General features: G+C 37.3%; 1 pseudogene; it reads right to left on the bottom strand.

The window, feature by feature from the left end:
- LOC119511228 overlaps nt 1-9366 on the bottom strand; it is a 52444-nt pseudogene extending 43078 nt beyond the window's left edge.
- Nucleotides 9367-25050: the final 15684 nt, after the last annotated feature.

Here is a 25050-nt window from a genome sequence, read left to right as displayed (position 1 = left end):
AGAGCACAACATTTTCGTAATCTTTTATGTTCCCCATGGATATCAACATTAAATTGTTTACTCTTGAGTGCAGTTAAGGGATGGCACAATTTAAATGTGAATCCTTTACTGCCCTGTAGGGCCAGGGCACGATTAATTTTATATGAAGCATTTCTCATATCTTAACTAGGTATTCTGCTTTTTCTCTTCCCCACTGAGCTAAACAGTCAAAGTTCTTTTGTCCTCCAGTGACTCACCTCCCTCTACTTCCTGCAGTTTGAGAGAGAGGAAATACAAAGGCTCTATAGGGGTGTGTGGTACCCAACTTTCATCACCCAGTCAACTTGGGGACTGCAAAACTTGAAAAACCTTCTCAGGACACTCCCACTTGGGCATCCTACAGCAACAGTAACTACCTGTCAGATAAACTTGGGAAGATTTAAGTGGGTTAACTATGAGGGAGCCAGAGAAATAAGTAGAGAGAGCAAGGAGTAAGACATGTGGCCACACAGCAAAATGAGATCTTTAATCTCTAGATTGAGGCCCCACTCCAGAGCTCTAGATGCAAGAAAGGGGAAACAGAGAGAAAGAAAATATTATGACCTCATGAGGAACCACTCTGGCAGGGTGAAAAACCTGTCTAAGACATTTATACATTTTCTTTAACCTTCAAAATTACCATGAAGGGTAATGTTAACTGTGAACAACCTAAAGTTCCTCCAGTTTTAAAATAAATTGCCCAAGTTCACATGGAAATTATATGGTGACCCAGGATTCAGTCCTTAATTTTCAAAAGTAGTCTATCCAGCACACCATCAGCTGTCAACGTCAACGATTCATCGTTAAAGTTTAGGTATGGCTGGCTGACCTACCTGGATGACCTTCTTTCTTGCCTATAATAATTAAATACTTATCCAGTTCCATTGACAAGACACATGATTAGTTTTTGGTGAGACTTAAAATATCTTCCAACCTTTACTTGTACCATTATTTTAGTATCTACTTGATTTTTATAGTTGATTGCTTGCATGTTTGCCCTCCCTCTCACCATTATATTACAAGCTCTTTTATATTTCCATTACAACACCAAGGACACAACAAATTTTCAGTTTCATTAAATTGGTTTCTGTTGGCTCATTCCTGATTTGAATGAACTATATAAATTTAGAAAATTAGCATATAACAATGTGACATTTAAAATCATTGTGATGAAGCTTGTGTTGGGCAAGACTTTCTAAACAGATAAACTGGAAGCCATACAGCACAATACTGACAGATTTAAATACATAAAAATTTTAAAAACAAATATTTGACAAAAAAATAAACTGAAACGACAGACTATTGCAAATGTTTGCTATATGAATAACACATTAATGGACAGAATACATAAAGAATTCATACACATTAATAAAAGACAATGCAATTTTTAAAATGGTCACATTATATAAACAGGTAATTCACACAAAAAATACAAATGGCTAATGAAAAGGTAAAAGATACCAAAACCAGTAAAATGAGGGTGAATCAAATTACAAAATATATGTATCTATATATATAGATATATATAGATATATATTTTTCAAAATGTAAAATATTGGAAAACAATAAATTCAGTTAAAGGTTTGGGGAAAAAGATGTATTCATACTTTGAGGTGTCTAGAAATAGCTTTATCATTTTGGATGCTCTGGGGGGAATAGCACACAAATTGACCCAGAAATTTCACTTTCATAAATCAGTTCTATATAAAAACTGCTGCATGAAGTCAAGGATGTTTTGTAGAAGTGTGAATTGAAGGCTTATTTATAATAACAAAAAACTAGGAAAAACCGCTTTAGTGTCCATCAGTAGATACATCATTAAAAAGTTTTGCTATGTCCCAGCAGGAAATGAGCTACTTTATGTAAATAAACTACAGAGATACTTATAGATACTTAAGAAAAGAGCTAAAAAACAAACAAACAAACAAACAAAAACCACCTTAAATTGTTAACAGTGAGGATGACTGGGAGAAAGATGAAAAAGAACTTTTACTTTTTTACTTCTGTGTTACTAAGAGTTCCTTAGCAATAAAGGATTCATGTATTAATTATACATTAATGAAATCACAAAGTATTATCTTAAAATATCTCTAAAATAGAATAATTCAGAAAAAAAAATTATAGGCAAAGTGATAGAAGTCCTTAGAAGACAAAGATTAGGGAAAGAAGTTATTTGAAAAAGAATTTTATAGTCTCAAGTATGAGATGAACATATTTCAAAAATCTGGAATATGAAAAAATCTACTGTGAATAATATGATGGCTTTTAACTATGAAAATTATTCCCATTTAAAAGAACAGAACCAGTGTGTTTTATTTTTAAACTTTCTCTTGGATTGCACAGCACTTTGAGGCAAACAGCTGCCACGAATTTTGAAAACTAAGCTACCCTCGCTTGATATTTATGCACAAGATACAAACGTCAGTGTGACTGTCAGTTGAGAATGGCCCACATTAGGAGATTATACTCAGTCATGGCTGTTAATTCGGAAAGGTGGAATCATTTAATCATGCGCACTTCTCTAGACAGAAATATTTCCTGCAGAGCAAGCCTATCAAAGAGTATTAACAGGCCTACTTGTGGAAAATACATTAGAAGAAAATGCTAAAGAGCAAGAAAATTAAAATATATTAGGGAAAATAAATTCTCTACCATTATTAAAAATAAATGATAGAATATCATTCTAACTGCCCAAAATTTTTAATTTCCATAAAAAGATATTTCAGTACCTTGGCAACCCTCTCAATTCAGGGAAATTGTGTTTTATCAATAAGTTACCAACTTATAAGAATCACAGACACATAAAATATTGCTCCCTAGGATTAGTTTGGAAAAAAAAAAATTCAGAACTATTTTCCCGTTAGGCAATTTATTGTCAACACCTTAAGCTCTTTTTTAAAAATCCATATGGAAAGATTTCTACAGAGATATCTTTATATGTATAGGCCACAATTAAATGTACATTCACTACCACATATAGTTATCAAAATTGGTAAAATCATTTAAAAAAGAGCCCAAATTAGTATTAATTTCATGAATGGTAAACAGTCTGGCAAACAGCAACAGCAACAAATGAGCTGGAACTGGAAATGAAAGAATGATCTTAATGAATAGAATGAACACAGAGCTATTTATTTATTTTTAGCTCTTCACAGGGAAATGATTTATTTGAACATTAATTCAAATAACATATCTCACAAACATACTTTCACATGGCAAAATTACACACCTTCTCTTTAATCTTTTCTGATAACAAAATGCCATGGCTTAATTTAAAGTCTCCTTGTTTATTTCTGATCTAAAACCTACTTTTATTTGTAATTCTTTAGTTTTCTTTGGAACAGAATAGAACACTACAGTATTATTTGGTAGGATTACAGAATAAAAGAAAAGTGATCTTGATTGGAGTGTGGAGATCATTTGGTGAGAGTCAACTGGATCAATCGTATTTATAATTCAAGCAGAAAAAATACAAAAAAATCATTCTGACAATGAAGAATGTTACTGGATATGCTGTGATCTTCTAATTTCCAATAATAAGAAAGAGGGTGTTCCAATTTGCTAATGCTGCCTTTATGCAAAATACCAGAAGAGAATTAGCTTTTATAAAGGGGGTCTATGTGGCTACAAATTTACTGTTCTACAGCCGTAATAGTGTACAAACTAAGGCAGTAACAAGAGGATAACTTCATTGAAGAAAGGCCAGTGGTGTCCAGAACACCTCTGTTAGCTGGGAAGGCATGTGGCTGGTCTCTGCTGGTCCCGGGTTGTGCTTCAGCTCCTCTCTCAGCTCCTGTACACCCTTAATTTAGCATCTCCAAACAGCCCTCTGTTCACAACCCCAAGCATCTCTGAGCATCTCTGTCAGCTCCCAAGCATCTCTCCAAAAGTCTGTCTCAGCTGCTCTGAGCTCCTTCTGTCTCTGAGCTCTCTTATAGGACTCCAGCTATCTAATTCAGACCCACCCTGAATGGGCAGAGTAACATCTCCATGGAAATAATCTAATCAAATGTACCGCCCACAGTGGGTGAGTCACATCTCCATGGAAACATTCAGTTAAAAGTTTTCACCCTAAGATTGGATTAAAAGATCATGGCTTTTCTGGGGGTCATAATATATCCCAACTGGCACAGAGGAAAATGATGGCTTTGAGAAATATCAATCCTCAAAGGTTTTCAATCCTCACTGAGATTTTTACCAATTGTAGCCAATGGAAAATGCCCTGATGTGCCACACAGATTCTTCTTCAGTGAAGCTCTTTTTGCCCCAATTGCAGAAGGCCTTCAGCTATCAGCCCCACCCAGGCCTCCCTCAGCTGCAAACCCCTCACCCTCACTCAAATTCACACCCCTTTTCCAGACGTCCCACATCCCATGACTAATCTTATGTGGCAACATGATGGGAATCTTAAAAACTTGGTCTTCTTAGCCCAACTCGGAACAACTCTGCAGAGTTATTTTAGCTCTAGAACTGCCCATGGGGGATTCAACAGAGGCAGTAGATGGGCTGGCATCCCAGGACTAAATTCTCTTTCTTCCCTCTCCTGCTTTCCCTGTTTCCCTTCCAGAGGGACTGATCTCAAGGGCTCTTCCTTTGTCTGCTTCCTAGAGAACCCAACCAACCACACATCTAAAATCTATTGTAGAGGATTTCCACCAACCTGATAATAATCTGCTCTGTCATGGCCTGGGTTAAATTTTACCTCATAAAACTATGAGAACAGAAACAATATTGACAAGCCCCAGAAATACACATAGAATCCCACATTTCTGCCCATGACCCAAGGCATCCTCTTACTAGTGAGATGAGATTATGAAAATATTTTATTGTCTGACATATCCACTGATCTGTGTGACTTACACCACATATTTTCTATTCCCACTGAGATTCCCAGCACCAAGCACGTGTTCAGTAAATGTTAGTGGCATGGACAAAAGAACTGATCCGGTACCTGGGCTCTTTCAATTCTACTGACAATGTTATTTATCTAAAACCCTTGTGATCAAATTGTTTTTAAGCTTTGTTGCTGGGTTTTAAATTTTTCATTATCACTGGGGAAATTATTTCATATATTTTGCACTTTGAATAACGTACTTTGCTTTAAATCATACAATGGAAAGTGAAGTCAAAATTCTATATATTTAATAAGCATTCATGGATATGACAGGGAAAATATCAAAATTTTTCAACTGCAAATCTGGCACAGTAATTTTCATTCACTTTCCTCAGATGTATGTCACCCTCTCTCCTGCCAAAAAAGTGACATTCCAAAACATTTTTTAAAAGCCTTTAAAATATCTTTTTTTAAATTGCAGTAAAAGACATTGTATAACACATTTTGTTTTGAAAATGTATGTAGAATTATGACTTTTATAGAACACAGATGTACATGTCTATTTCTATCATCTATTAGTCAGCTGCAATTACATTTCTTTTTAAAATATAGTTTAAGGCATGTGTCAACACCCCAAATCTCTTCACTTTATGTTAGAAATGAACATAGTATATTCAAGATGCAAAGTGATATTTCAAAAAAAGGTACTCTTTAAATATTTCTGGTTATACAAAGTGAACACAAGATTCAAAGTCTACTGATAAAACACAAATAAATCATATTTCCTTAGTGTTAATATATGATATTAAGAAATTCTTCTTGTGAAGTCCTTTAATGTATGGGCTATACTTTTCTCCTATCAGTCATCAAAATGGAAGCAGCCTTTAATCTTTTATTGATAAAATGAATTGTAGCTGTAATTCAATGGCCTGTGTGTTGCTTGTTTCATGAATGCATTTGATTATAGAAATTTATAAACGCTTCCAGGATGAATAGGCTTGTATCTGACACAAAGTTGTGCACAGATGAGAATACAACAAAAGTGATTTAACCAGGAAAATGTTGGGCAATTATTAATGATCAAATTATATTTATAATATTTTAATTTAGATATTTGCTCTCCACAAGGTGATTTCTTTTCAAAAGGCTGTTTGTTCTAATGCTCTGCCTTAAAATCAAACAGAAATAAGAACTATATTAACAAAAAACAAAAATTTTTGGATGCAGTGGGTTTTAATTTGGTTTACCCTAAAATTTAAGACAAATAATCTTTCACTGGTAAATTTTAAGTCTCTAGAAGGAAAGAAAATGGCGATAATATAAAGATCTCTAAAAATCAAGCATACAATTGAATTTAGTAGCAAAAAGACAAAGGTCAAGACAAAAATGTTGAACACGGTTTTAAGGTTAATATATTCAATATATGGACTTCTGTTAGCTAAATTATTTATTAGGAAAAAAACTTGTTTGATAAACATAATTCAAAAAGAGAAAAATCCAGAAAACTAAAAAAAAAAGAATCTTGTCTTTATAGAACAATCACAGCCAAAAAAAAAGAAAGAAAGGATATTTAAAGTAGACTATATTAGGAATATAGGAATACATTGACTTGGCATCTTTAAAAGGCCCATTTGATTGTGTTTCAGAAAAGAACCATCACTTTCTTTATTCTTCTAACATACTGGAAGACCACAGCCAATGTCATACCATTTTTCATTGTATGAGAATTTGGTTCCTGTTTTCTGTTGACTTGGCTGACTCACCAAAAGATCCACAACCCAATCAAGATCATTTTTCAATTTTGTATTTGCTACTGTAAGAAAAGATTTCCCATATGAGGTCATTCTGAACAGGAGCCTCAATTTGATCATTCTGTCATGGGGCAATTCTAGTTTCCCTATAACAATGAAACCCATAAAACCAGGGATCAAAGGGTCAGGTTTAAAAAAAAATTTTCATTTATCTATAGAAGAACTTAATTTTGCCTCAGTTCCCAATTACATTTAGTCACTTCAGAATTTCCTTTCACCAATACAGCTTTTCTTTTTATACTGTATCCCTGTAGGTATGTGTATAATCAAGGCTTTGGGGCAGGGGCTGCATCCACAGCTTAGTGGCATGTGCTGTGACGTGTGTCATCTCAACTGGGCTTCAGTCGTTGTCACATGTTGCCGCTGGGCCCCTCCGAAGTTTCTCCATGCCATCTGTCCGCATGCTGCTTTTTCTGTGGCACACACTGGTGACATCAGGACATTCCTCAGTGGATTCACTCACTTGATTTCAGCACCCGTACTGAGGCATGGGAAAATGTACCTGTTGACATCTGCTACTCTGAAACTCAGGGAGAAACTGCAGGGCTGCTTCAGGCCTTTCTATCCGTGGCACAGCATCCAGCTACCTAAATTACTGGTTTCATGCCAATGTGGCATCAGAGACAAACAGGGCACTGTTGATGTAAGCTTGAAGCTAGCAACATGATGATGAAAGGGGAGAAGATGGCAAAGAGTGCGCACCAACTCTTAAGGAAGTTTTCCCAAGGCAGCCACACAACACTTCACTTATATCTCATTGGCCAGAACTTCATCACATGGTCATACACAGCCCCAAAGTGGGCTTGGAAATGTATTTATTTATTTTGCATGCCTAGTGCCCAGATGAAAGATCTAATGTTACAGAAGGGAGGGAGAATGATACTGGAGAACAAGAAGTTTACCCTTCCAGCCATCCAAATATCATGCTTTCCTTTCTTCCCACTTACAGACCACACGCACCTCGGAGGAAGTCATCCTCAATCCTATTCACTTACTACATCTAGCTCAATTTCACTCTACTGCTGAGCAGTTAGAAACCTAGTTCTCACTTGCTGCATTCCTAGGCATGAATCATGGAGCCCAATTACCTAACTAAAGAGAAATTATATTAAATGTGACAAACTGAAGACTTTCTCCCCTGACTTGAGTGGAAGTGAAAATACCACCCCCACCCCCCCACCACACACACACACAAATACCCAGGGTCTACTGGGATTCACAGCTTAGCTATTTCTAAACATATTTCCTTTCAAGCATTTTACTCTTAATATAAGCGAAGGGTGCAAAGTCATGTAACCAGTTTTAAGTAATTTTTTTTTTTTCTTTTTCCAAGTTCTCCAGGGTTGGCTAACTCATGTTACACACACACTGGCGTCTGATATCGCTTATTTCTTAGTGCCTCAGTCATATATTCCAATATAACATCCTATTAGGTATATATCAGTTTACTATGTTGAAATTTAACCAAATACTTTTCTCATTAAATTTTTGGTATCCTTTGCCCTTTCTGCGATTCAAGTAGATAAGCATATTTTCCATCATGAACATCTTACTAACAGCAGGAAAAAACAAAGAAAAAGCCTTTCTGTTCCAAAAGCATGAGCTGAATGGTATCGAGTTCCCAGAAGAGAGAGTGGTGCTCATCAAACATTCCCCCTGGTTCACCTTTCAAAGTATCTTTGCAGTTAGTCATGGCCAGATGACTCATTTCATCCAATAATCTCTGAGACAAAGTGACATGTGTCAACAAAGGCCTGAAACATTAAAAAAAAAAAAAAAAAAGCAGCCTGCAATCCTCTTGCACTCTCTTCTTCTATTGGAGACTGAGAAATCAATGATGACAGATTGTGCTTTTTCAGAGAAGTGAGGCTTTCACGCTAGGTCCATGAGCAGCTATGGGGAGCTTGTCCCCTGCCTACCATGGTTGATATTTACAGTTCACAAGAAAAACATCATTTTTTGTTTTAAGCCACTGGGGTTTGGAGGCTTATGTAGCTTATTCTGATTAATACAGGTTCTGAATGATTATCTGGACTGAGGGACGGATGAAGATAAAAGGTCCTACATGGTGCCCCCAAATACTTCTTAGACCAAAAATCTGTATGGCAGAAACTCCAGAGAGAGAGTGAAGATTCTAAGAGCAAAAGGGGTTTATATGCAATAGAACCAGAAAAAGAAAAAAAGAAAAAAACCTAAACTAAAACTCGGGTATTAGAACAAAACAAAAGACTATGGTGCCTAAGTAAGAGGAGCTCTGTTAGTTCTGGTCTTCCAAGAAGCAGACACCAAGATGGAGATTTATTGAGCAAAATACCTGCAAAGGGCAGAGAGGGAGGAATCAGAAGCAGGCATGAAGCCCCTTCCATGCAACACAGTCAGACACCTGTGAGGTGAGACGGAGAGAGGAGGTGGCAGGAGAATCTCAGACGTCAGCTCTGTTCCAAGAAGATATCTGCTGGGCTGATGCAGAGTACCCAAGACAAAGATTCCTACCAGAAGAGTCGTGCACCCTCCAAGAATGGGCCAGCACTGGTGGGCCATACAGTTTCTCAGTCACTGGTTGGTTGCAGCCCAGGCAGACTGGGTGGGGCATGACCTTGACTTGGTGGAATGCCCGGGGCTGTCAGTCCACTCTGCTCCCAGAAGCCAGTTCTCCTGAATCAGGACACCTGAGAGGCTCAGTTCTAAGGCTGCCACCGCCATCCTTGTGCCACACAGTCTCCATTCTCCATGCACGTTCAGGCAGCATCTCCTCTGGGGCTCTTGTGGCTCTTTTTGGCTGAAGGAAATTTATGAATGGAATATTGGGTAAGATGATCTACAGCCCTTCTTGCTTTAGCTTGTGTCAAAGTCAAAATCTAGATTCATTTTCTCCCTCCTCCACTACCTATTCTAAATTTATCTCTGCTATTAACTTGGCAGGTCTTGGTGGCTTACATGCAATGGTGGTTTGACCCAATCCTTCATTCCTAGGGGTTGGAGCCCTTGGTAATCATATACTACTAAGGTCGGGGTCACCGTACGTGAATCTCCTGTGTTCCAGAACTCAGTGGTTTTACCTCTTCCTGGTGAGCAGAGTCCATTTCCCTGCTAAGATGTTGACTACTCCCAATCACTCATCAAGGTACATTTTGCTTTCCATCCCTGAAACTCTGGGTTCTGCATGGCTGGAGTTCTATCAGGGAACTTTAGACTCCTTGTGTTCTACAGACCAAGTGAGATTACTAGCTTTCATGCTTATATTTAATCATCTGTCGTATGTTCCAATGGAAAGTCCAGTGCTCTCTCCAATTTTTCCATGCAATCATAATGGTGGAGGCAGATTTTACATTCTCCTGGCAGTCAACTTTCCTCCATTTCTGAATTGTATCTGGCCTAACTTTGTTTACCTCTAAAACCTCATTTTAAAACCCAAGACTTCTTTAGTGCCTCTGATCTCTTCCCCTACTGCTTCCTGCCAAGTGTAGGCACAGCCCCCTTTTCAGAATGTCGTGAACACGAGGCTGCTGTGTCTAATGGATCTTGCTGATGATTTGAGAGTGATACAGACTTTCTAGTGAATTCTGCCTGCCAGCAAGTGGCTATAGCCTATTATCTGATTCATTTTAGAGACTGTTTTCCATAGTCCATGGCTCCTCCCAGAAATAATTTTTACAAAAAATGGAGAGAGAAAAAAGACTTTTTTCCTCTCAACTATTCAAGAAAATCAGATATATTTTGATTCTTTATGTATAATAACTAATACTTTTTGTCTTTGACCTTCCCATCAAAACTAACTCAGGGGAGCCTGTGGAGAATGCAGGGGTATTGGCCTACCCCACCTCGATGGTTGCTAAGATGACCACAGACATAGGGGACTGGTGGTTTGATGGGTTGAGCCCTCTACCATAGGTTTTACCCTTGGGAAGACGGTTGCTGCAAAGGAGAGGCTAGGCCTCCCTATAATTGTGCCTAAGGGCCTCCTCCCGAATGCCTCTTTGTTGCTCAGATGTGGCCCTCTCTCTCTGGCTAAGCCAACTTGAAAGGTGAAATCACTGCCCTCCCCCCTACGTGGGATCAGACACCCAGGGGAGTGAATCTCCCTGGCAACGTGGAATATGACTCCCAGGGAGGAATGTAGACCTGGCATCGTGGGACGGAGAACATCTTCTTGACCAAAAGGGGGATGTGAAAGGAAATGAAATAAGCATCAGTGGCAGAGAGATTCCAAAAGGAGCCGAGAGGTCACTCTGGTGGGCACTCTTACGCACAATTTAGACAACCCTTTTTAGGCTCTAAAGAATTGGGGTAGCTGGTGGTGGATACCTGAAACTATCAAACTACAACCCAGAACCCATGAATCTCGAAGACAATTGTATAAAAATGTAGCTTATGAGGGGTGACAATGGGATTGGGAAAGCCATAAGGACCACACTCCACTTTGTCTAGTTTATGGATGGATGAGTAGAAAAATAGGGGAAGGAAACAAACCAACAGACAAAGGTACCCAGTGTTCTTTTTTACTTCAATTGCTCTTTTTCACTTTAATTATTATTCTTGTTATTTTTGTGTGTGTGCTAATGAAGGTGTCAGGGATTGATCTAGGTGATGAATGTACAACTATGTAATGGTACTGTGAACAATCGAATGTACGATTTGTTTTGTATGACTGCGTGGTATGTGAATATATCTCAATAAAATGAAGATTAAATTAAAAAAAAAAAAAAAAAACTAACTCAGGACAAAGGGATGCCAGAAACTTTCAAAAGACATCTTTATCTTTAACTTCTTCACAGGCATGTACCAATTACCATTCTATCGTTTTATGCACTATTCTATACAAACAGAAATGAGAACATAGAAATTTTACTTTCTTTCTACAAGGCCATATGCATTTTTAAAAAATTTCTTATTTATATCTAGTCTATATTAAAAGTTTGTTTCCTATAAGCCCCTGGGCCTTAAATTGTTTCTTTAGGTGCTGGGAGGGAAAAAGGCAGACATAGTTTACTTATATAGGATGTTGGGTATTTACACAGACTTTTCCCTAAATGAAATATTTTCTATAATTTAAATAGCTTTGACTATTTTATTTTATTTGTATTTTATTATATTACATATATGTTGTATTTTATTATATTACCTTTTTACATGTTAACTGATACATGCATATACATTTATACACACACACACACATGTATATAAATTGACCTCAGGTTTAAATTACATTATTCCTGAAAAGATCAGTCATGATATATATTGAAAATATTTTGCATCTAACCTATTTGATTCTATTCTATTCTATGTCACTGTGCCAGTTTGTATATATTATGTCCCCCAGAAAAAGCCATATTCTTTAATGCAATCCTGTGGGGACAGGTTGATTATTCTTTTTGATTCCAGTGTGACTTCTTGATTGAATCCTTCCACAGAGATTTGACCCCACCCATTTACGGTGGGTCTTGATTAGTTTACTGAAGTCCTTTAAAAGGAGCTCTCACATAGATTGTGGTGATGAACACATAACTATGTTATCATACTGTGGACAGTGGATTGTATACCATGGATGATTGTATGGTGTGTGAATGTATTTCAATAAAACTGAATTCAATAAAAAAATAATAAATAAATTAATAAATTAATTAAAAAAAGGAGCGCTCACAGAGAGCAGAGAGAAGAAAATGCCTCGGGATATGCTAAGCCAGGACACACTGACGTGAGACGCTTTGAAGCTGACAGAGTTGCTTGCTGATGCTTTGAGATGCTAGCCCAGAGTTTGCTCTGGAGAAGCTGTGAGGAAAAAAACACCCCAAGAGATGCTTGCTGACACTCAGAGATTCTTGGAGATGCAGACAGAAGGACATTTGGAGATGCTAAGCTAAGAGAAACCCAGAGACATTTTGGAGAAAGCCACTTTGAAACCAGAACCCCAGAGCAAAGAATCAGCAGACGCCAACCACGTGCCTTCCCAGCTAAAAGAGGTTTTCTGGACACCATTGGCCATTCTTCAGTGAAGGTATACTCGCACTGATGCCTTAGTTTGGACACGTTTATGGCCTTAGGACTGTAGATTTGTAACCAAATAAACCCCCTTTAGAAAAACCAATCCATTTCTGGTACTTTGCATAACAGCAGCATTAGCAAACTGGAACAGGCACCAATATAAATACATATTTGGTAATATGCAAGTATACAGGTAATGTTGCACATAATACTTATTAGACAACATAATATGATAATAATATCTATTACACATAATATAATTACACCTAATAGCTATTAAATACCTAATAAATACTATTACACCTCTGATAATAAAATAGATAACATATAGGTAATAATGTATATATTTTAGATCACATTATATTATAATATTATATATAATACAATATATATTAACATTAAATAATGTATAGTATGTTAAATATATATGATGGCTCTGGTCTTTTTAGCAGCAATATGTGCTTAGATTTGAGGTGAATTTTCTGTATATAAAAGAAACTTAACTTTCTTCTCTCTGAATGTTTCAAGTATTGGAGAAACTTTAATATAGATTTCCCCATCAGTCATAAAATTGTCTAAAAATCACCTTTGACTGATGAATGTAGGGATGAAGGAATTTAAAATGATTCCAAGATTAGGAAATAAAGTACCTTCAAATCCTATCATGCTTTAGAAGAAATGGATCAGACAAGAAAAGAAAGGCATTTGGGACTTTCTTTTTAATCAAAGATGCCTGCTGGGCAGCTGGAATGGCTGTTTGGGTGGACAGGCTGAGCTGGTGCAGGGGACGGGGCTTCCTCAATGCTGAGACCACCTACAGATTGGTTCATGGCTATGGTTAGCAACAGGTCTGCCTTAGCCTAGTCATGGCAGAAAAATACAACTTTTTGTAGATTTCTCTGAGACATGCCCACGGTCTCTGATAACCCCTCTTCCTTGTGACTGAGTTATTTTGAGAGGTTATCTATTCCACATAACCATGTTATCTCACTCATACAGTACATTACTATACACATTAGGATGAAAGGACACTAAAAGAAAGAATGAAGAAGGCCAGAATATTGGGTACCAGTTGAAATTTTTGGAAGATGAAAGAAAAAGAAAAAAATGCAAATAAAAAATTGACATTAACCTTCTTTCCTTATGAAATTATATTTCATCTTATCTTATTACTCTTGCTACTGATATTTTAAAAGAAGGTACAGAATTTCAGTTTTTAAAACAAACATCATTTTGAAAAATGTATGGACTACCTCAGGATATGTATTTGTTATATAAGAATCTAAGTTTTCTATTGTATCTGTTACCATGGCAAACTAATTCTGATCACATTCTAAATCACTTGAAAGAAAGAAGAGTCAGAAAGCAGCTTGGGAAGAGAAGGGTCATGAACGCTCCACAAACCAGCTGCAATTAGAGCTTAAAAGGCCAGATGAATCACCCCATTTCCTAACTCACTGTGAGTTAATGATTACAGAAACAGCTAGAAATGTCTCATATTGAGGTTGCTTGTACTGCTGTCTCATCCAAATGCACTATAAATAACCTGAGAAATTCAACTGACGAGATAGCTTAGAGGAGAAAAAAAATTCATGTTCTTCCCATTTAAATATGCAATTTTATGTTGATATATGTGGTGGAAATATATCCAATGTTATCTGACACATAATCTTTGAAAATGTCTACCTTTTTTATGCAATGGTTTAAAAAGTCTAAAAACCAGTAACTTAAATTTTAGTTTAGTCTCTGCTTCTGTATTTTATCCTTGTATGAGAAAATATAGGACCAACTTATTAGGACTCTGATGTAAATTGAATAAAGGGTTGGGAACAGTACCTGGCAAATAGCAAATGATCATTTAAATAGAAGTTACTAACATTTGCAGTCATATTCACTTTTGACAAATCCCTTTCTTCCCCTTTACTGCTTATAACTGTAGTGACAGAGCTCAGTTGATAAAGAATGTCTGGCAAGGCTGTTGGAAGAGTTACTATAAAGTGGGAAGCAGCCTATCACAGAGGAGGCTGAAATATGGAGCCCGTTCCTGCTGCCCGAGTAGGAAACTTCTCCCCATCTTCTCAAGGAGGATACAGCGATCAGGGCCCCTTGGTTCCTGGGAAAGGCAAAATCATTTCTCTAGGGATACAGATGATTAACTTATGAATTAATTCATTCATAAATATCTACAGAGTAATTTCAGTATGCCAAGGATATACATTTTTTTTTTTTTAGGTGAACAACAAATGAGAGGAAAACAATGGGATTTGAGATTAGACTGCAAGGGAAAAAGGGCCATAAAGCAGATAAATCCCAGAAGGAATTCAGTTTAACTGGTGCCCCAAGAAGAAAGTGATGTTAAACAAGCCTGATAATGATACTTACATACTGTCGTGTTCAACATAGTTTTCATTGACACAAAAGTCAATACAAAATTGACTAGAAATATTAATAGGGCAAAATAACAGATTCATAAATAGTTTTTTCATCTCCTATTCTTGATTCCATCCATGGATATGAGTATGTCGTAAGGCAAGCACAGGTTGGAAGAAAAACGAAGTTTACTTATAACCCTAAATCTCATTCCATGATTAATTAAGAATAAATTACTGTTGAGAAATGATCTAAATTGACTAGAGTTATTGTTAACTTGGATGATCGAATTTTGTATCTCTTTCATATCTGTGACACTTTATTTTACCTCTTAAATTTTTAAACCTGGTACGTGAAATTCTGTCTGGCACCTGATTATAAGAGACTATTCTCATCAGCACTGAAGATGTTGCTATGCTCTAAAATTACAGTGCTTCAAGAGCTATCAGATGGAAAGATTTTCTATGCCCTGTTGTTATCTGATTTAAAAATCATTTTCCTTTGGTCACATCCAGCTGAAACCAAGCACTCTCTTGAAAGTAATATCTGCAGCCACAGCTGCTAAAAGCAGGCCTGAAGTAATACCTCCTGTTTCTTAAAGGGAGAAAATTCGCTAGATTCTTCTTGATGGCATGGTCCCATACTTCTTTCAATCCAAAATAGCTCCTTTTAGGTTTCAGATAGTGGTCACATGCAGAGGTAAATAGTGGAATGTGTATATGACAAGGTAATTAGTAAATGGGCATTGGGGGTTCCTCCATTGTAAAGTAACATACTCATGCAGAGGGAGAGTGCAGTAGGTCAAAATGAGCACAATCAGTGTGACAGGCTCGAATTTTCCTTGATGCTTTTTCTCCTATTTATTGCATTTCCTCCTTTACCAAGCCATGCCATTACCACGCAGCAGCAAAGGGCCAGAATAGCTTGAGTGAAACCAGCCTCATCAAAATGATAAGCAACTAATAATTTTGTTTGTGTAGGTTTTCAAGATCAGGAGCTACTTAGCATATGTTTCACAATTATTTGAATAAACACCATGACTTGTGAGGATGGAATTGGATTACTGCAGAGACTCAAAGCCATCAAAAGGGATCTGACAGGATCACTGTGAGTGGATTTTCCCAGACAAAACCAAAAGAGTCTCTCAACCTCCCTCATAATTTGTGTGGTTGTGACATAATTGAGATGATGAATTTTCATTGCTTGGTTTTACACAAGGGGTTTATACAAATAGCAGCATGTCCATTTCCAGTGTAACTCAGGATATGGGATCATACAATAGTAGACGGACTAATGAAGGTTAGCACAGGGAAGGGTGAACTTTATGTGCTTCTTCATATGCACGAGTTCCCTTATTTAAAAATAATTGCTGTTATATTTTGACTTAGAGTGATATGATCTCATAGAAGAAATACTGCTAATGATTTTCTCAGGTCATTTTCCTCAAGAGCCCACAGAAGAGAAGTAAAAAAGAAAGTTGTCTTGATTGCATGATGCCCTTTAAAAAATTATGTCAATAACTTATTTTAGATAACTTTTTCTTACAATTGATATTTTAACTAAAACCTTGTGGGCTGTTGCAACAAAATGTAATTAGCTTATTTTAAAGAAAATGAAAACTGGTAAGAAAAAAATACCGTCTGCTTCCATCATATTTATTTGTCTGTGACTGTCATTCCCTGTAATTCCAGTCAGTATTGCGCATCGTCTCTTCTTTCAATTCCCCAAAGATCTGGTCCAAAGATGCCTGGGTCTGTTATCACAGCAGTGCACCTCTCTAATCTCCACCTTTCAGTTCCCATTTCATGTACATGACCTTGATCATACATACTTCCTCGTCCTTGAAATTACAATGTAGGTTTCTGTACTACAGGATTTGGAATAATAAAATCTTGGCCTTGGAAAGGACCTTTAAGTGCATCTAATCCAAATACTCCCTGATTGCACAGTCCCATACTGACCTTGGTCATGTTATGGCTGGATCTACGTGCCCCAGTCTCGTAGTGCTGGGTTCTGACAGTTGGCCAAGTTACACATATCCCTTACATCTTTCAACACCTCACACCAATGGTTCCTGCTGAACAAATGATCCTCCCTTCTTCCACACAGTATCAACACCCAGCCCAGGGCCTGCCTGGCAGCATTTCCGTCCACAGCAATTACAGAGATACTGGTATCCCTCTTTCTATTTCCATCTTTTCTGAAGATGCTTGTATACCATATATCCTTCCTTTTGCGCTTTTCTCCATACATTCAAAAACAGAAGTTTAATGTTTAGATAAGTTGGCTATGTTTAAACTTCTTAACACCATCCAGTTCCACTAGTAATCCTGGATTCTTGGTCCTGGATTTTCCTAAACTGGCCCATTTTGCATATAACCTCTAAGAATATTAATTTGGCTCTTTTTAAATGAAAAGCAAAATGTTTTTAAAAATATATAATGTATATTACTTCATTAAGGCAGAAAATAAAATAACTCACTGCTTTAGTTTCTTTACTGTTAAAGTAAATACCATGCAATGGGTTTGCGTATGTAGGGAATTTACTGGCTCGTGGTTTTGTGGGTACAAGAAGTCCAAATCAAGGCATCATCTGGGGCTGTCTGACAGTGATCCTTGGTCCTTGGCTCCTCTGTCACATAGCAGCACATACGGGCCTCTCTCGTTACTTCCCCGGTTCTGTTGACTTTCAGGTTCTTGCTTCCTGTGGCTTTCTCCCCATTTGTCTGAATTTCATTCCACTTTTAAAGGACTCCAGTAATAGGATTTAAGCTAATCCTGTTAGAGTTGAACCATACTTTAACTGAAGTTACCTCATCAAAAGGGTTCACACTTGCACGACTGGATTATGTTTATGAAAATTTTTTTCTGGGATACATGACTCCAAAGCACCATTCTCACATTGTGACGAGAAAATCTTAGAGTTGACCTCAATACATCTGAATACATTTGAGAATCATAATGGGCCAACTATTAAGCATGAGCCAGAGGTATAGCAATCAAGTTAAGCATATCTTACAAGAAGACATAATCCTCTTGTGCAAAATTTGTTAGATTTTCATGGGGAGATGTAGAAAAGTTGGAAATGGTTGAAAGGAGAGAGATTCAAGTGGCTAAAATATATGAAAAAAATGGAAATTTTGGATCCAAAGGAATAAAGATAGCCTGGGAATTAAATATAATCCATACAACCAGATATTATCAATTTTCATCAAGAATAAGAACAAAGTAAATAATTATAATAAATATAATAAATAACATGTAGTTTATTCTCAATTTAGAGCTTCCTGACTTAAAGGCTATAAAATTGTTGAATACTTTAACAAAGACAATTTCACAGTCTAGTTCCCTGAAAACACACACACATCATTGGTTCCTATGGAGATGCTGAAATAAGCGATTTTTGTTTGATTTTTTCCTTTTAGTGACTTAAAAAACATACTGCATGCAAAATCAATACTCAAAAGGATCCCAGATGGATGATTCTATGCTAATTTGCATATTAAGACATATTTGTAATATTAATTCAAAGTTGAATTGAAAGTTACTGGCCCCTCTGGAAATTGCTTACTCTTTTTTAAAAAGTACATGATTTTTAAAGTATCCTATAACATTTCATTCTAGTGGTTATTCGTTAGTAAGCATATTTTATTCATTTGTCCCTTAAGGTACAAACAAAATAAATAGCATCACACTCCGACCTATAATCTATATTTAAGTGCTCAGCGACTTTTTAATGTTCCTTGAGACTTTATATTAATATCCAATAAACATGGTTCTTCTACTTTATTACATGGCTAAGTGAAATAGTGTTTGAATCTCAGATTAATTGCAGAAGACACAACAAAATTGTCAAAATTATTGCCCCAGCACAATCACTTTGTTGTCTTGCTACTAGAGACATCAGCCAACTAGGCAAAAACATTTTATTTTTGTGTTGACTGTTATTTTTGAAAAGTGTCATTTAAATGAGTGAAAAACAAAAATAAATTTAGACAAGGCTCATAGCTTAAATCTGTCTTGCAACAGCAAATATTATGGCTTAAATAGCATCCTAAAACTAATTCAAACCACCAACATACACATACACAAATTCCATCTAGGCATTATAATTTTCCACAATCATTACCAACGCAAAAGGGAAGTCTGATCAAGTTCCCCACGGCAGACCCAATTCTAGTTCATCATATTTTAAGAGATGTATTATTTTGGATCTTATTTCTCAAAGTAGAAAAGAAATTTCAATTTATGGGAAATGATAGGGCTGCAGATATTTAAATTGGTTGGGACCTGTACTTAAGTATTAGGCTATCTCTACAGTAGATGATGTAATCCTTAAATGAGGAAAATACTCAGCTATTGACATGCTAATCAGGAGCTCCTTTGGCTTCAGAGATTGTTAATGCTTTGCTAAAGCTATCACTGATAATAAAATTACCAAAATTTTTGAGTTTTCTGTGCCTGTGTCAGATGGGTCAATATTTCAACAACAGTAAGTGAGCTCATCTTATGTAGCTTTTGTTAATGTCATCTTGACTCAAAGAAGAGGGCAGAAATGAGTATCTGAGAGATGTATCCACCATGCTGTATGCTTGTAACATTTATATTTGCAACATAAATTGTGGCTGTGTAAAGTAAACTGGCCAAACAATGATTTCTAAAAGAGGTGTCCCTGCAACAAAACACGAGAAATTACTCAAAGAAATTACTCAAATCCATAAAGAGCACACAGCCAAGCTGAACAAATTTAACCAGTCTTTTCAAGGCATGATTTAATAGGCCTTTATCATAAAATTGATGGTTTTGTCTCTGAAGTGAGGTGGAGCTCATTTTTACCTTAGATGCTGCTACATTGTTTGAAAAGTGTTTAAATATCTTTACTACTTTTGTAGTCCAAAGGAAAGGACGGAGAGAGGAAAGGGGAGGGAAGGAAGAAGTGAGGGAAAACTGGCAGACTGCAGGAAAGAAACAAGTTATTCAATAATAAGCTATGTACTTTTATTTTTAATAAAAATGCTATATGTAGAATAGCTATAAAATTAGAAAGTGGAAAATAAATAATAAAGGAAGTTCCTTTATGCCCAAGTCTGCATGGCATGAAAGTAAGGGATGGTGATATTGTATTATTGCCAGCAAGCTTATAAGGTAGCTAACTGGAGAAAGAAAAATCAAATTCAGTAGGGAAATGTTCATTTATCCTTAAATGCTTTGAGTTACTTGTTTTTGCCAAGCATGGTCAATGGTCATAAGTAAGATATAACTGGTAATACTTAAAGACAAATATGGAAAAAATGCTATGAACAAATTTTTTACTTTCTATTATTATCCTAATGTTTCTTTTTGAAAAGGACTTTTTTCCTAGATTTAAAAATTATTATTATTTTATATTTAACAAGTATATTGCATGATGAACCACAGATGCACATACACACACACACGTACATACACCATACACCATTCTCAAAGAAGAGAAGATCTTATTTTACTCATCAATATAAAGTAATCATCATCATCATCATCATCATCATCATCATCATCATCATCATCATCATCATCATCTATCTCAAAATGATATTGTGCCCTATGGGGAAATCAGAACTCTGAAAATATCATATGAAAAAGCATAAAAAATGACACAGTGGGAAATATATAAACACCAAAAATGACAAATAACTTTTGCTTCCTTTACCAAATGAGGAGGCATAAAATGTGTTTGCAATTCAGGTTCAAATTCCAAAATTTCTAAGCTCCACCACAAATCGTGCTATATATATGCAAATACCCTCCTTCATATACTGAGATGAGACCACTGACTTATCACTTATCAGCATGGATTGTGCTTTGAAACCTTTTACCAAGGAATGGGTTTTTACTGTTTTTAAAATATATATTATCATATTCAGTTTCACCTTGAAAAAATCAACAGGCATGTTCAATACAGCTATATGATCAGGAAACAGAGTTAGGACAAAACAGGGCTAAAAGGCCCACTCAGGGTCCCTCCTCTTTACAAGGGCACTGACTCTTGAGTTTTAGACCAATTCCAGTGCCTAACTGAACTTTCCTTTGTTGACCTAGCATTATCTCAGATTTTATCTCTGCCAAGTGATTATTTTATTTTTAATGTTTATTGTTGAAATATACATACAATATAAATTTTCCTATTTTAATCACTTTCAAATATACAGTTCAGTGGTGTGTTTTAGTTTGCTAATGCTGCCAGAATGCAAAACACCAGAAATGGATTCACTTTTATAAAAGGGGATTTATTTGTTACAAAGTTACAGTCTGAAGTCGTCAACAATCGGGTACCTTCACTGGAGGATGGCCAATGGTGTCCGGAAAACCTCTGTTAGCTGGGAAGGCACGTGGCTGGCATCTGCTCCAAAGTTCTGGCTTCAAAATGGCTTTCTCCAAGTACGTTCATCTCTAGGCTTCAGCTTCTCTCCAAACTGTCACTCTCAGTTGCTCCTGAGGCATTTGTCCTCTCTTAGCTTCTCTGGAGCAAAAGTCTGCTTTCAAAGGCCGTCTCCAAAATGTCTCTGTAAGCTTTAGCTCCTCTCTCAGCTTACATGTATTCTTCAAAGCGTACCTCCTGGCTGTAGCAAGCTCGCTCCTTCTGTCTGAGCTTACATAGTGCTCCAGTAAACTAATCAAGGCCCATGCTGAATGGGTAGGGCCACACTTCCATGGAAATTATCCAATGAAAGACCTCGCCAACAGCTGAGTGATCATATCTCCACAGAAACACTAAAAGAATTACAATCCAATCAACACTAATATGTCTGCCCACACAAGATTACATCAAAGATAATGGCATTTTGGAGGACATAATACATTCAAACTGGCACATTCCACCCCCTGGACGCCAAAATGACATTATCTGTCCATATACATATACACTCATTCCATCCGAATATCAAAAAAATTAAATCATTTCAGTAACAATAGGTAAGCACAAGATCCCATCAAAATCAGTTACAGGCATGGTCTGCCCAAAAGCAAAATTACCCTCTGGCTCTGTACCTGTGAAACTTAGAACAAGTTATCTGCTTCCAATATACAAAGGAGGGACATTCAAAGGGTAAACATTCCCATTGCCATAAGGAGAAACTGAAAGGAAAACACGGTTAACAGGAATAAAACAGTTCCTAAAACCTGCAGAGCAAACTCCATTATATTTCAAAGTCTTAGAGAGTCATTTAAAGAAGGGCCTTTTATCTTTGGGACTTGAGAGAGCCGGAGTCTAACCCTTCCTGAGGGCCTTTGTGGCAGCCCTTTTCTCTCCAAATGCTGGGGTGAGTGTTCCAACTTATCCACACACTGGGGAGACCACCTTTTCTGCCCCATCCTCCTCAAACATCGGAGTGCCACCCAGACTCTCTTCCATCTCTGGAGCAAATGCTCAACCCCTTCAGAACAGTTGGGTGGTGACCAGGCTCTCCCCAGTCCCCTGGGAATGTGCTCCACCCTCTTTAAGGCCTGAGGTGGCAACACCTTTCCTGAACATCGAGGTAGAAGGCCCACCCTCGACCTCGACCTCCGGGACAAACTCACCCTTTCCATGCGTGTGGGCCACTCTGCTCTCCCAGCCTGAGACCTCTTGACTCCATACCTCAACCTCCATGGCTCTGTCTTTGAAGAAATTTTTCCTTCAATTTGTTCCTTGCCTGTCTTCTCCAATCCACACCAGCAGCAGCTCTGTCTGTAAAGAGCGCCCCAAAATTCTGTTGGCTTTGCTTGAAGCACACAGGGGTCAAAGCCGTCAGACAATAGGACCTTCCACAAATCCTTTCTGCTTAACCCCTTCTCCAATCTTGGCTTGTATTGAAATGGCAGCTGGGTTCCATGTTTGGTTACATTTTCACATTGGGCTGTAGCCTCTGGGGTTTCACCCCCTGGAAACCCAGTTTTTTTCAGGCCATCAATTTCTGGTTTCTTTGAAACCAAGAGTTCATTTCTCATCTTATCTCTGTCCTCTTGCATTTTACTATAAGCTGCAAGGAGAAGCCAGGCTACTTCTTCTATATTTTTCTTGGAGATCTCACTAGCTAAATATTCCAGGTTGACGCTTTCAAATTCTGCCTTTCATCCAACACCAGGACTCAATTTTGCCAAATTCTCTGCCACTTTTAAAACAAGGATTGCCTTCCTTCCAGTATGCAATGACACTTTCATCATTTCTGCTCAAGGCCTCATCAGAAGTATCTTTAGAGTCCATATTTCCAGAAACAGTCTCTTCAAAGCAATTTAGGCCTTTTCCATCAAGCTCCTCACAATTCTTCCAGAACCTTCCCCTTATCCATTTAAAAAGCCATTCCAACATGTTTGGTATTTGCAAATCTCAGCAGCACCCACACCCCACTTCTCTGGTACCAAAATCTGTTTTAGTTTGCTAATGCTGCTGGAATGCAAAACACCAGAAATGGATTGGCTTTTATAAAAGGGGGTTTACTTGGTTACACAGTTACAGTCTTAAGGCCACAAAGTGTCCAAGGTAAGTCATCAACAATCGGGTACCTTCACTGGAAGATGGCCAATGGCATTTGGAAAACCTGTTAGCTGGGAAGGCACGTGGTCAGCGTCTGCTCCAAGTTCTGGTTTCAAAATGGCTTTCTCCTGGGATGTTCCTCTTTAGGCTTCAGCTTCTCTCCAAAATGTCATTCTCAGTTGTTCTTGGGGCATTTCCTCTCTTCGCTGCTCCTGAGCAAAAGCCTGCTTTCAAAGACTGTCTCCAAAATGTCTCTGTAAGCTTCAGCTACTCTCTCAGCTTACGTGCATTCTTCAAAGTGTCCCTCTTGGCTGTAGCAAGCTCACTCCTTCTGTCCGAGCTTATATAGTGCTCCAGTCAAGTAATCAAGGCTCCTTGCTGAATGGGCAGGGCCACACCTCCATGGAAATTATCCAGTGAAAGATCTCACCCACAGCTGAGTGATCACATCTCCATGGAAACACTCAAAGAATTACAATCTAATCAACACTAATACATCTGCCCATACAAGATTGCATCAAAGATAACAGCATTTTGGGGGACATAACACATTCAAACTGGCACATGGTGTTAATTACATTCACAATGTTGTGCCGTCATCATTATCCATTACCAAAACTTTTTCATCACCCCAAACAGGAACTCTATACCCATTAAGCATGAAATCCCCATTTCCCTGGTAACCTGTAATTTACTGTCTCCATAAATTTGTATATAATAGTTATTTCATATAAATGAGATCATACAATAGTTGTTGTTTTGTGCCTGGTTTATTTCACTCAATGTGATGCCTTCAAGGTACCACATGACCTGGCAAAACCATTTTCCAGGTATATACCCAAAAGAATTGAAAACAGAGACTCAAACAGATATTTTTATGCCAGTGTTCATAGCAGCATTATGCACAATAGTCAAAAGGTGGAAGCAAGCCAAGTGTCCATCAACAGATGAATGGATAAACAAATTGTGGTCTACATACACAATGGAATATTATTCAGCCATAAAAAGTACTGAAGTGCTGGTACATGTGGCAACATGGATGAACCTAGTCATGCTTTTAATAGGTAAAAGATGTGTTAGATTTACTGAAAGAATATGCAGTGAGGAAGTGCTCAATTATTCCAGGGCAGCTACTTTTAACTCTGTGCCACAGGCACCTGGCTATGCAAATCACCTTCATTGAAAGGAACATCAAAACAGAACCTTAGGAGATGCAAGACATCAGGTTCAAGAGTTCACCACATTCCTTAGCCACAGAAAGACATGCTCTCTTTCCCACTGCTTTTGTGTGACTTCTGGCAAATCAGCCTCCCAGAATTTGCAACTATAAAATTGAAAAAAAAATAACAAAAATTAAAAAGGTAGAAATGTTGTCTTCCTCTTTAAGATTATTATAAGGATCAAGTCAAATGAGATGGAGTTTGTAAGGGCTTTGTAAACTACAAAGTCTTACACACATGTAAACTCTTACTACTACAATGTGGTCATCATTAATGACTGAGATAATCGTGTTGCCTTAAGCCAGCAGAAACTCATGAATCTAC

This window comes from Choloepus didactylus, chromosome 16 (assembly GCF_015220235.1).
Source record: "Choloepus didactylus isolate mChoDid1 chromosome 16, mChoDid1.pri, whole genome shotgun sequence".
Classification (NCBI taxonomy): domain Eukaryota; kingdom Metazoa; phylum Chordata; class Mammalia; order Pilosa; family Megalonychidae; genus Choloepus; species Choloepus didactylus.
The sequence above is the reverse complement of the archived record's forward strand: the minus strand, read 5'-3'. Positions and strand labels throughout refer to the sequence as shown.